Raw genomic sequence first — 10,617 nt, forward strand, 5'->3', positions numbered from 1 at the left:
CAACAAAGATAGATGATCTTCAACCTTAAGCATATCATACTTCCAACCACACGTATTCACACGGTCAGGCATTCAGGACGATTTTTGAAAACAAAATTAAAAAAGGGCATAATTCAAGAATATTTTGAAATTTTTGAAAAATCTTTAGTGAACACAGAATCTAAAAAAATCTAAATAGGATGATTTAGCAAATAATCATAATAAACCCGAGCGAAACTCAGGAAGTTTTAAACAAGATCTGAAATCCCGGCCAGATTTGACTTATCTGGATTCTTTACTGGATTTATGAGCAAGTCTGAATATATCCAGAAAATCTGGAATAATATAAACAAAGTATAAAGCGATACCGTTCAGCCTTCTCCTGTACGATCCACAGTGAAAGATACGCGGATACACCTTAGATGTTTTGCTTATACCATAAGTTTTTGATGATTATGTAGCTTTTACAACATTACTTTTGGATATTTTATAAATTACCCAAAATTATTTGAAACATTTTCAAGTCTGTCGTAGATATTCGGCCTATTCGGCCGAATACTTAGCTCAACTATTCGGTGAGCCGAATATTCGGCTTAACGGTTTTTCGGCGGTATTCGGCGCCGAATATTCGGCCGACCGAATATTCGGTACATCTCTATTACACATGATTTAAAACGGTACAGGTAAAGTAAGTTCAATGGCATATCATTTAATACTTATATACCATGACATAAACCATGAAAAATGTCATGGACAGAGACACTCTACACTTTTGAAAGAAAAATTTAATCGTGGAAATGGTTTCGGAATGATTTCTAAAAAAACGTGATAAAATAGAAACAATAACCGTGATAAAATTGAGCGGGAATTTGGCGAGTATTGATAAAATTGAACAGTGATAAAATCGAAAAACTACTGTATTCCAGCGTAGGAAACTTTAAGCAAAAGTTTTACGTAGGAAAAATTAAAAACTTAACACTTGCGACATAATGCTTCGTTCCTCAGGCCAATTCAAACGAAAAATACAATACAATAACTTTTTCTGGTGAAACAGAGGTGTAACTCTGCCTAAAAACGTCTCAAACTGCCAAATTATTTGCTATTTGCATAAAATAATTTTATGAAATATGTATATCGAACACTGAATCATTCCGAACTAAAACTAAAACTGGGGCAGTAGAACCTGTATAAGCGAGAAACCTCTATAAGTGAGAGAAAACACCAAGTCCCAAGCTTTCAAAGCACAAAACCTCTTTAAGTGAGAGTGTAAAACATCTATAAGTTAGAGTCGTTTCTCTGACTAGACCAAGGAAATTAGAAAAAAATACCACTTTTGTAGTGAAGTTTTGGTACCAAAATTATTATCAATGGAAAAAATATTCATAGTTTCATATTGAAACTCACTCGAGAAAACTTCGAACTGCTGCTTCAACTGGTTTCTTATAAATCAGTGGATTTTTATCCAATACACATTGTTAAGTTGCATTTCTAGACCACTTTAATGCAGTTGTATGATGTTGACCTTCTATTATAGAGCAACTGGTTGATAGGAACCTCTTTGAGCGAGAAAAAAAGTTCAGTCCTTTGACACTCACTTGTCCAGGTTCGACTGTAGTTAGTTTTGCATTTAGTTTTGTCGATAGTTTCATTGTTAATTTTGTAGCATTTGAGATATTATGTTATATTGCTACAATATAAGATAAAAACGCGATTAAAACTTTATTGTTTACTAATAAACGAAAATAAGCGTTTATGAGATAAATCTATATCGTGATTGTCAAAAACTACTCTTAAATTTAGAAATAATTTTAAAAGTATTTTTGAAATTCTGTAAAAAATTTCAAACATGACAATTTTCCCGGTGAGGTGCCGAAATTCCCGGTTTTTTCCCGGTTTCCCGGTGGAACGATGGAATTCCAAAGTTTTTCCCGGTTTTCCCGGTTTTCCCGGTTCGCTAGCAACCCTGTTAATCCTTTCGAGCGAAGAGCCCTCCCAAAATGAGATCCCATAAGAATAGGGCTCCTTCTACTCGGAAAGCTCGCAACTATCAAGCGTCGAGTTTAAGAGCTCGACGACGACAGACTTCAGGATGAGGGCTTTTACTTTTCATTATCGTTCTTAGCTGGTTGTTGCATTCAGCTGGTAAAGCTTTCGTTGAAAATACAACCCTGGCTCGGCTAACCAACCAGAGTAGTTGCAAACCGAAAGAAAGCATCAAGATATCCAGCTGAAGATAAGTCAAAAATAAAAATAAACAAGATACACTAACGAAGAAAGGTTGTGAAATTCTGCACTTCATTTTGGATGAGAGCAGTAAAGGGGGATGATTCCGATGATGATGAACCTGTACCAACTAGAAGGCTAAGTATTTCAGTTCTAGTTTCTGATGATTGTCTTTTGTTTTGAGAGGGTCCGGGTTCAGATACATTTCTGGTCTGGTGGACAACTTGCAAGTACCATTTTTAAGTGTGTTTATTTTTGTCGTTTGCTCTCTTTAGTGTCCTGGACTGGAAGAATTTTTCGTCTGGAGGATTCTGGCTCCATTCTACAGAGAAGTTAGACACGGTTGATGAAATGTGTTATTTAAAAGTTTAAATACAAATAAATTAATGTTAATCTTCGAAAATCTATGATTTCAGTGTACTCATTAAAAATAAAAACAAAACTCAATTATCATTACGAATAAATTTAAATATTTGGATATACTGTAGAACCCCGCTTATCCGAGCTCCGGTTATCCGAGCTTCCGCGTTATCCGAGGACCTTTTTTTCATACAATACATTTTACATGTATAATTGTGTTTTATAACAGAAATATATTGTTATGCGTTTTAAATGATATTTCCGACGAGTTTAAAGTCTTAACTTGCCAAATAACATCAATTCACTCGGTCCCAGTCAAGATTCTCGCCGACAGTTCGGATTTCGGCGGCTAGGCTTCGCCGCCACGAGTTTTTGGGTCTGCCTCTCCTTCAATGTCCCTCTGGATTCCATTCGAGTGGCTCTCAGCAAATCTCGTTCTCATCTCTTCGCAGCGTGTGCCCAATACATCCCCACTTACGTTCACAAATCTCGATTTCTAGCGCCCTTTGTTGACACCGGCGATGTAGTTCCTCATTTGAGATCCAGTTGCCAGGCCACCAAGCATGGATGATACTCCGCAAGCAGCGATTCACAAATACTTGCAATTTTCGCGTCGTTTCCGTATATGTGCACCAAGTTTCACATTCGTCCAACAGCACGGATTTGACGTTTGAGTTGGAAATCAGATTTTTGTTCGTAGAGGGATGACCACCAGATGTTTCGGAGACTCGCAAACGCAAATCGTGACATTCTGATCCGGGTTTCGATGTCTTTCTTGATACATACCACCATCATTCGTTATCTGGAAGATACTGGAAGCACTCCACTTTCTCAACTTGTTGTCCAGCTACCACGAAATTGGAAGGATTCACCGTGTTAATTTCCATCGACTTGGTTTTTCCTACCTTGATTTTGAAACCTGCTGCCTTGGAGCTTTCGGTGAGGCCGTCGAATTTGCTCTGCATGTCTTGTTGTCTTTGGGCGAGCAAAACAATATCGTCAGCCAGGTCAAGGTCGTTTGGCTGCTCTATTGTCGGAGGATTCCACGCTAATCCTCGGTTTGGTCAACAGTCAATCAATCCATTCAAGATCTCATCCATAACGATGAGAAAAAGCAGTGGTGATAAAATACATCCTTGTCTCACTCCAACAGTTACCGGGATTGAATCGGACAAGACAGCGTCGTGCAAGACTTCCCAATTAATGCGGATCATTGTTGAACGAGAAATTTCGCGCGTAGGGTTGCGTTAGGAGTCAAAAATTGAGGTCTAAAATATCAACGTGCATAAGCCAAATCAGCTGATTGCACCGGTTGCCCACATACAAATGCAATCATGAGTATACTATACAAAAAAACAAATGAGTGAACATTTTAACGACTTTTCGCTCGCATGTATTGGTGATCCAAGCAAGCCAGACAAAAAATATTTTCGCAACGGCCATTTTGACTCCAGCCTTCTTTACGAGAGCCATGAATTGCAAAATGGTAAGTTTTAATTATTAACGCGCAATAATGGGGTAAATTCTTATTGAATTTTTCAATTTATTTGCAGCTCAACATTTTCGGGAGGAGTACCTGCTGCTGGAAATCACCCGCCAGAGCCCATTGGTCAAAACATCAAACTGGGAAAGGACTATCGTTTGCAGCCAGCCAGTAAGTTTTTAAGATAAGATTATTTCTTGTTTGATATTCATACTAGCGAATTAATTTTTCAGATGTTCTCCGGCCCACCTTACGTACTTCGCCGTACTCGGAAACTCCATTCATCAAGTGCCGGTTCTCAAACGAATGTTAGCTCCACTTCATCGTTGCCATAAAGTGCCAAAATTTGATTTGTGAAATGTGCCTTCCCTTAAAGGCTTTAATAATGAATAAAGAGATATTTTGAAAAATAAAATGTTTTTTCGACAATTTATTTCAATTTGAAAAACTTCCTGAAATGACTCACCCATACATGCGCACATTTCCAGTATGCACGCACACATGAACACGAACCGAACACACCAATACCATCAAACCATGCCATATGTCAGCGAGAGCTGTCATTCTGAACCGGGAATGTCATTTCTACTGTATCGGTTGGGCCATTTTCCACTAGAAAACAATGGGACGGCTAGTAGGCGGCTAGTAGAATTCCTACTAATCTTTCTAGTGGTCCTACTACTCTTTTCCGTCAAAGGGTTTGCACGAAAATGGCTCGTACTGTGCTTCGATGAGATGGACTGGTTTCTCTGGGACTCCTCGTCGTCTAAGAGCAACCCAGATGTTTTCGTAGTTCAGTCGGTCAAATAATTTTCCGAAATCAAACGAACACCAGCAGAAGAGAGTCCTGGAATTCGTTGATTCGTTCCAGTATGATTCGTAGCGTTATGATGTGGTCCGCACATGACCGTCCGGATCGGAATCCAGCTTGTTACCGTGCGTCGATTTGCTTCTGGATTCTGTTCATGATCACTTTGTAAAGTTATTTGAGCTTTGAACAGTTCAGCTTTATTCCAAGCCAGTAAGCGCACTCTGACAGGTCTCCTTTCTTCGGGACCTTTACAAGGATACCCTGCATCCAGTCAGCCGGGAATATTGCAGTATTCCAGATGTCAGCGAAAAGACGGGACAGCACAAATGACAAGGCAGAGTCAGCTTTCAGCATTTCAGTAGGGATGCAATCGATCCCAGGGGCTTTGTTGGATTTAATCACTTTGATTGCCGTTTCTATTTCAGTCAGCGGGGGCGCTTCCGAGTTGACGCCATTGATGTGACTTACTGTTGGCGCTTCGAGCTGCGGGTTCTGTTGGCCCTCGCTATTCGTGACTCGGAAGAGTTGTTCGGAGTGCTCTGTCCATCGTTTGAGCTGATCTGTTCGATCGGTCAATAACCTGCGGCATTCTAGCCATGCTTCCGAAAATCAATCATTTTCACTGAGCCATTCTTGACTACATTCAGAGCCAAAAAATCAAAGCATTCAAATTTTACTTCTTCAACCAAATCATACAAACAATCATGCATGACAACGACGCTTCTGTATTTGAAACACTTTTGCGATACATGATGAGGTAAAAAAGGACGCAGACTATCAGCAACGAACGTCTCGATGCTGATTTCCTTCCCCTAACGACATTCAACCTTTAGGATCATAACTTATATGTATCAGTTCTGAGCGATCTATGTAGGGTATCAGATGATTTTTTATTTTTCGTTTTGCCTAGAAGGACAAAATCATGAATAGGTAACCGCAATGAACTGTCCAGCATGTGCTACAGCTTTTTTGAACAAGTGGTCCTGGTATTTATTCAGATTTTTCCTTTTGAAACATTAATGATCGTCTATCAATAACGAGCATTATCAACAATGATGCAAGGATAGACGTTCGGGAATGATTGAGGGAGCGACGTTCAAAATGTATCACCAAGTATGTCGATCACCGCCGATTAGCCACGGTAGCCTCCGGTGGGGCATGGTATATCTTCTTGTATCAAGTTAGTGTTGATTTTCGACATATATTCAATGGGTACTTTTACCACGTGCGTATCACAGCACTCGGAGGTAGCATCATTCTAACTAGAAACCATTCCTGATTGCTTTTCTTGAGCGATTTTCCGACCACTGATTCTAGCATTAGTCCTTGCACCACTAAGGCGGCGAGAAATGTCATAAATCATTCGGATATCTTCATTGGCGGCGGCTCTTTCTGCCTCTTCGGCTAGGGAGTTTGTCGAGGCTCTTTTGTCTCGTCTACAAGCTCGTTTAACTGCCTTTTCCAGCTCCGCATAAAGTAAGCAGGCGGCTGCTTTGGCTGACCCGGTACAAGCCAGCTCAATTCCGACTTCCGCTTTTCTCCGATCATCGATCATTCTCCAGGTTTCATCCGACATCCATCCACTTCTTCTTCCACAAACTTTACCAAGAGTACATGGTTCGTTGTGATAAAGGCAATCTTGATTCCACACCACTGTTCTTCGACTGTTCCGTCTGTCGGCAATTCCGAGGCTCGGGATTCTAGCTGTTCAACGTATGCCCTTTTCATCTCTGGATTCTCCAATCAGCGGACGTCGTATAGACACAAGACTTTCTCCTAGCGCCGTTGGGCACGCTTGACTCTCAGTCGTATCTCACCAAGGACGCTTCGTTTGTTGCGGACGTCAAGAAGACTCCTTCTCCACTTTCGGCTGATGCAGATGTGGTCAATTTGATTTTCTGTTCGGCCATCTCGGGAAACCTAAGTGACTTTATGCGCTGGTCGATGGGGTAAGAGCGATCCACCAATTACCATGTTTTTTATACTTTTTATTTTGAGAGGGATTAACCTTTAGCTTTCACCCTCTTGTTGTTGTTGCCACAAAATTCTTCAAACAGCTCTCCGTTTTCGCTCATATGTCCTAGACCATGGTGCCCCATGATTCGCTCAAGGTCCTGATTGTCGGAGCCAATTTCGCGTTGAAGTCACCTAAGTGGATTTGAATGTCACCCTTCGGAATTTTCTCTACCACGCTCTTCAGTTGACTGTAAACCTGCTCTTTTTCCTGCAAGTCGGCAACGTCAGTTGGCGCATAACACTGGACCATTGTAAGGTTTCTAACCCGTCTTCTGAATCTGGCTACGATTATTCTTTCGTTTATCGGTTCCCATCTAATGAGGGCCGCGTAGGCCTGCGGGCTTAACAGGAAACCAACTCCTCGTTCCCGAGTAGCATGTTCTCCTCGTATGCCAGATTAAAGCAGTACTTGCCCGGACTGTGTCTTGTGTTCTCCAGTGTAAGGTCAACGGACTTCGCTCAGTCCCAAAATTTCAAGCTTGAGGTGGCTAGCTTCTCTAGTAAGTTAAGCCAGCTTTCGATGTTGGGCAAGGTTTAAAACGTTCCAAGTACAAATTTGTGTCCGTGTTTTCATGCTAAAAGACGTCGCCAAAGTTCCAATTCGATTATTTCTTGTCTAAGTTTCCGTAAAAATTTAATAAATCGGGAGCAATAGGTTGTTTGCCTAAGGTACTTATCTCGCGATGGGGCTGCCATCCTGGACTAAGCTGGCGGGAGCCGCATTTCATAAATTCAGCCGCTCGCTGCGAAACAGACGCTGATTTAGCCGCCCCTGACCTGGAGAACAGACGCGTGCGGCCACCTTCTAAATCTGGATGCGACCAAAGCACTCCGGGGTTGGGTATCCGATCTCGACTTAGGTTACTCGGGTCGGGAAAGTAAGAAAAAATATCGTAAGGCTATAAAATACCCAAATAATCATATGCACTAAAATCTTGCAGCAATTCTGCTTTAACGTTAGCTATAGAGCTTGATTCCGTGCATCAGTGCATCATATCAGCTCTTTGAGCCAGGTTTGGCGAAATTAACCGCTGCTTTAGTGCAGAAACTGGTATTACCCTAAAAAAGCACTATATGGGCATTGGTTGATACTATAGGAATACTATAGTGATATATACGGCCGTTAGTGTTTCTCTTGTCACTTGTCTCTTGTTGGTAATCCACCATGGGTGCACGGATTCACCGCAGTTTCTGCCAAAGTATGGGTTCACATTCATTCCTTAGATTATTAGGTTCGACAAATCTCCAATGCAGCGCGCCACCATACCCGGACCCCATGGCTTCGTATGAACTGTTATGTGGTGAATGTATTGCGTGTGTTGATGTAGGTATATTTTGGAAGCACGAATCAATCAGGTGGGCTAGTTTACTTACAGGTATTCCGGCATCCGTGGATATACCTGGCCAGCTTGCAACTGATTGAACATTCCAATTATATAGTCAGTTATATAATGAAACACATCTTACCTGTCGGCCCCCGCTTATGGGATTCGAACCCAAAAGTTTTTCTTGCCGATACCGGGAATCGAACCCAGTACGCCTGGCGTACCAATACCAGACTCGCGCCAGCCTATCCACTAGACCGCATCGGCGCTAGGGGATATATACGGCCGATAGTGTTGGCGAAAAATATTTTTTTCGATTTTTGTTTGATTTCGTTTTTCTGCCATACTACAAAATTTGTTATTTTTTTATACTCGCTTATGCATATTAAGAGGATCTCTTGGGTTGAAATTCCTACATGATATTTTTCTATTTTTCGGCTGAAGATGACTTGGAATCGAACTCTTGACATCCATGGCTCTGACATTTGATATTTAGTGGTATGAATAAGGTTTAGCAATTGCTTCGGTAGCTTTTACTTAGCTCGAAATCAATCAAAGCAAAAGTCCAAAGCATTTGCTTAGTTTGGTATGAATAAACATTTGCTTAGCGGATGTGTACTAAAGTCTTAAAACATAGCTTTTGCTTCGAAAAATAGAGCTATCCAACCAGCAGAATCTGAAGTTTTCTATAGTAAAATGAAAGAAGACGGTCAGAAAATTGAAAAGTACGACTAGAGTAGGCTTGAAGTCGACGAAGCGGGTGGTGGGTGTGAGAACGACCGGAATTTTTTTTGTTAATGCGTGCTTGTATGTTGATGTTTAAAGAAAAATGAATACATACATATTCGAATATTGTCAAACAAAAAATGGCCTAACTTTAATATTTATCATAAGCTCTCCCACGTGTATTTGGATCGGGATAATCCGATGTTTAAAATAATAGGCAATAGGCCCGCTTTTAATTTAGATTTTTTTTTGTAAATCTTAGAATTATAAAAAAATATATAAAAATGAGATATCTATATAATGTTTTAAATTATTACAATTTATTTCTAACTTTGATCCAATTGGGACTTCTTCCACGATAGCCGGATTTTTTTTTATTTGAAATATTTACTAATTGATTTGTTTATTTTCATCTTAGACGAATGATTTTATACAACGACAGAAATATGAAAAAAGTTGGGTTAATCACTTCGACTTTCTTTATCCATGTTGAAAATGCCTTTTTGGATTGTTTTGAAGTGAAATATTGCTAATTTGATAAATTCATGACGTAATTAAAGAATTTTTTATTGGAAAAGTCTGCTACCGAGCATGCTTAGAAAATAAAGCTATTGCTAGGAGATTGGTCGAGCAATTGCTTCAGATTTGAGCTTTATTCATACCAAACTAGCTTGTTCTAAAAGTAAAAGCTTCTGACTGAGAAAACAGCTGTCAAAAAAACTTTATTCATAACAACCGAAGCAATTGCTATAAGCGACTGCTCGACTGCTCGATTCAGTTTAGCAAAAGCAGTTACTAGGTTTTTTTCATACCACCCATTGACTCCGCTTGGTGACCTATCAGGTCCGCGTTAAATCTTTGAAAAAAGCCCTATTTGAATCAAACTTCTAGCTACCGGTTCCTTAAATTTGCATCAATTCAGCATCAATCAATGCTAATGTGCTTTGGCTTTATGCCTCTATAGTGCTTACATAGTGCAAAAAAGCATTAAAACAAGCTGTTGTGATGCCATTTTAATGCTTAATAAGTATAGCTTTAGTTATTCTTATTTGCAGGTTTAATGCATTTCAAAAGCATTATGCAAAGCTGAGAAAATGTTAGTTGCATTTTAGAAGAGAAGTTTAACTGGTATGAATCGAAGGATTGTTGTAATGCACAATTGTACTTGATGTGCTGATCAATATTGTGTAATTTAGTACTTGAATGCTGATATAAAGCTATAAAAATGCAAAGCTTTAGTGCTTATGGTTACTTGGGTAGGCATTCTGAAATTTAAACTGTAGGGGAGAATTCGGATGCTTTATCCTTGGGGATACTTGATTCCTTCGTTATATCTCGAAACAGAAATGTCTTTCAAATATCAAATGTTCCAGAAAAATTTGCCAAATAGAACAAAAAAAAAATTATGCTGTTATCTCAAAGAAATATTTTTCGAGCAATTGAGCTTTGTTTGAAAAATTAACAAAATGTGGTTTGAAGATTTTTTTTATCACTTTAAAATGTTTCGCACATGAAAAATTTTAATAAAAACATTTATTAAAATATGTCAGTCGTTACATTGAAATACTAAGGGTGATACGGTAAAAATTTGGTCAAGGGAAAACGAGTGTAAATCGGTGAAATCGTTCATTTAAAAAATCAAATTCAATTTCTTTTTCAAGTTTAATAAGTATAAAATTCAGGAAAAATATTCA

The 10,617-nt window shown here is 39.4% G+C and overlaps 1 long non-coding RNA gene across 1 annotated transcript; it reads left to right on the top strand.

Moving 5' to 3' along the window:
- The first annotated feature begins 4,015 nt into the window (after nucleotides 1–4,015).
- On the top strand, nucleotides 4,016–4,377 carry LOC129746374 (uncharacterized). The gene is made up of 3 exons (XR_008737295.1): nucleotides 4,016–4,048; nucleotides 4,116–4,216; nucleotides 4,279–4,377. It is a non-coding gene; the product is annotated as an uncharacterized LOC129746374 (long non-coding RNA).
- The last annotated feature ends 6,240 nt before the right edge of the window (nucleotides 4,378–10,617 follow it).

The sequence above is a fragment of the Uranotaenia lowii genome, chromosome 2 (assembly GCF_029784155.1).
Source record: "Uranotaenia lowii strain MFRU-FL chromosome 2, ASM2978415v1, whole genome shotgun sequence".
Lineage (NCBI taxonomy): Eukaryota > Metazoa > Arthropoda > Insecta > Diptera > Culicidae > Uranotaenia > Uranotaenia lowii.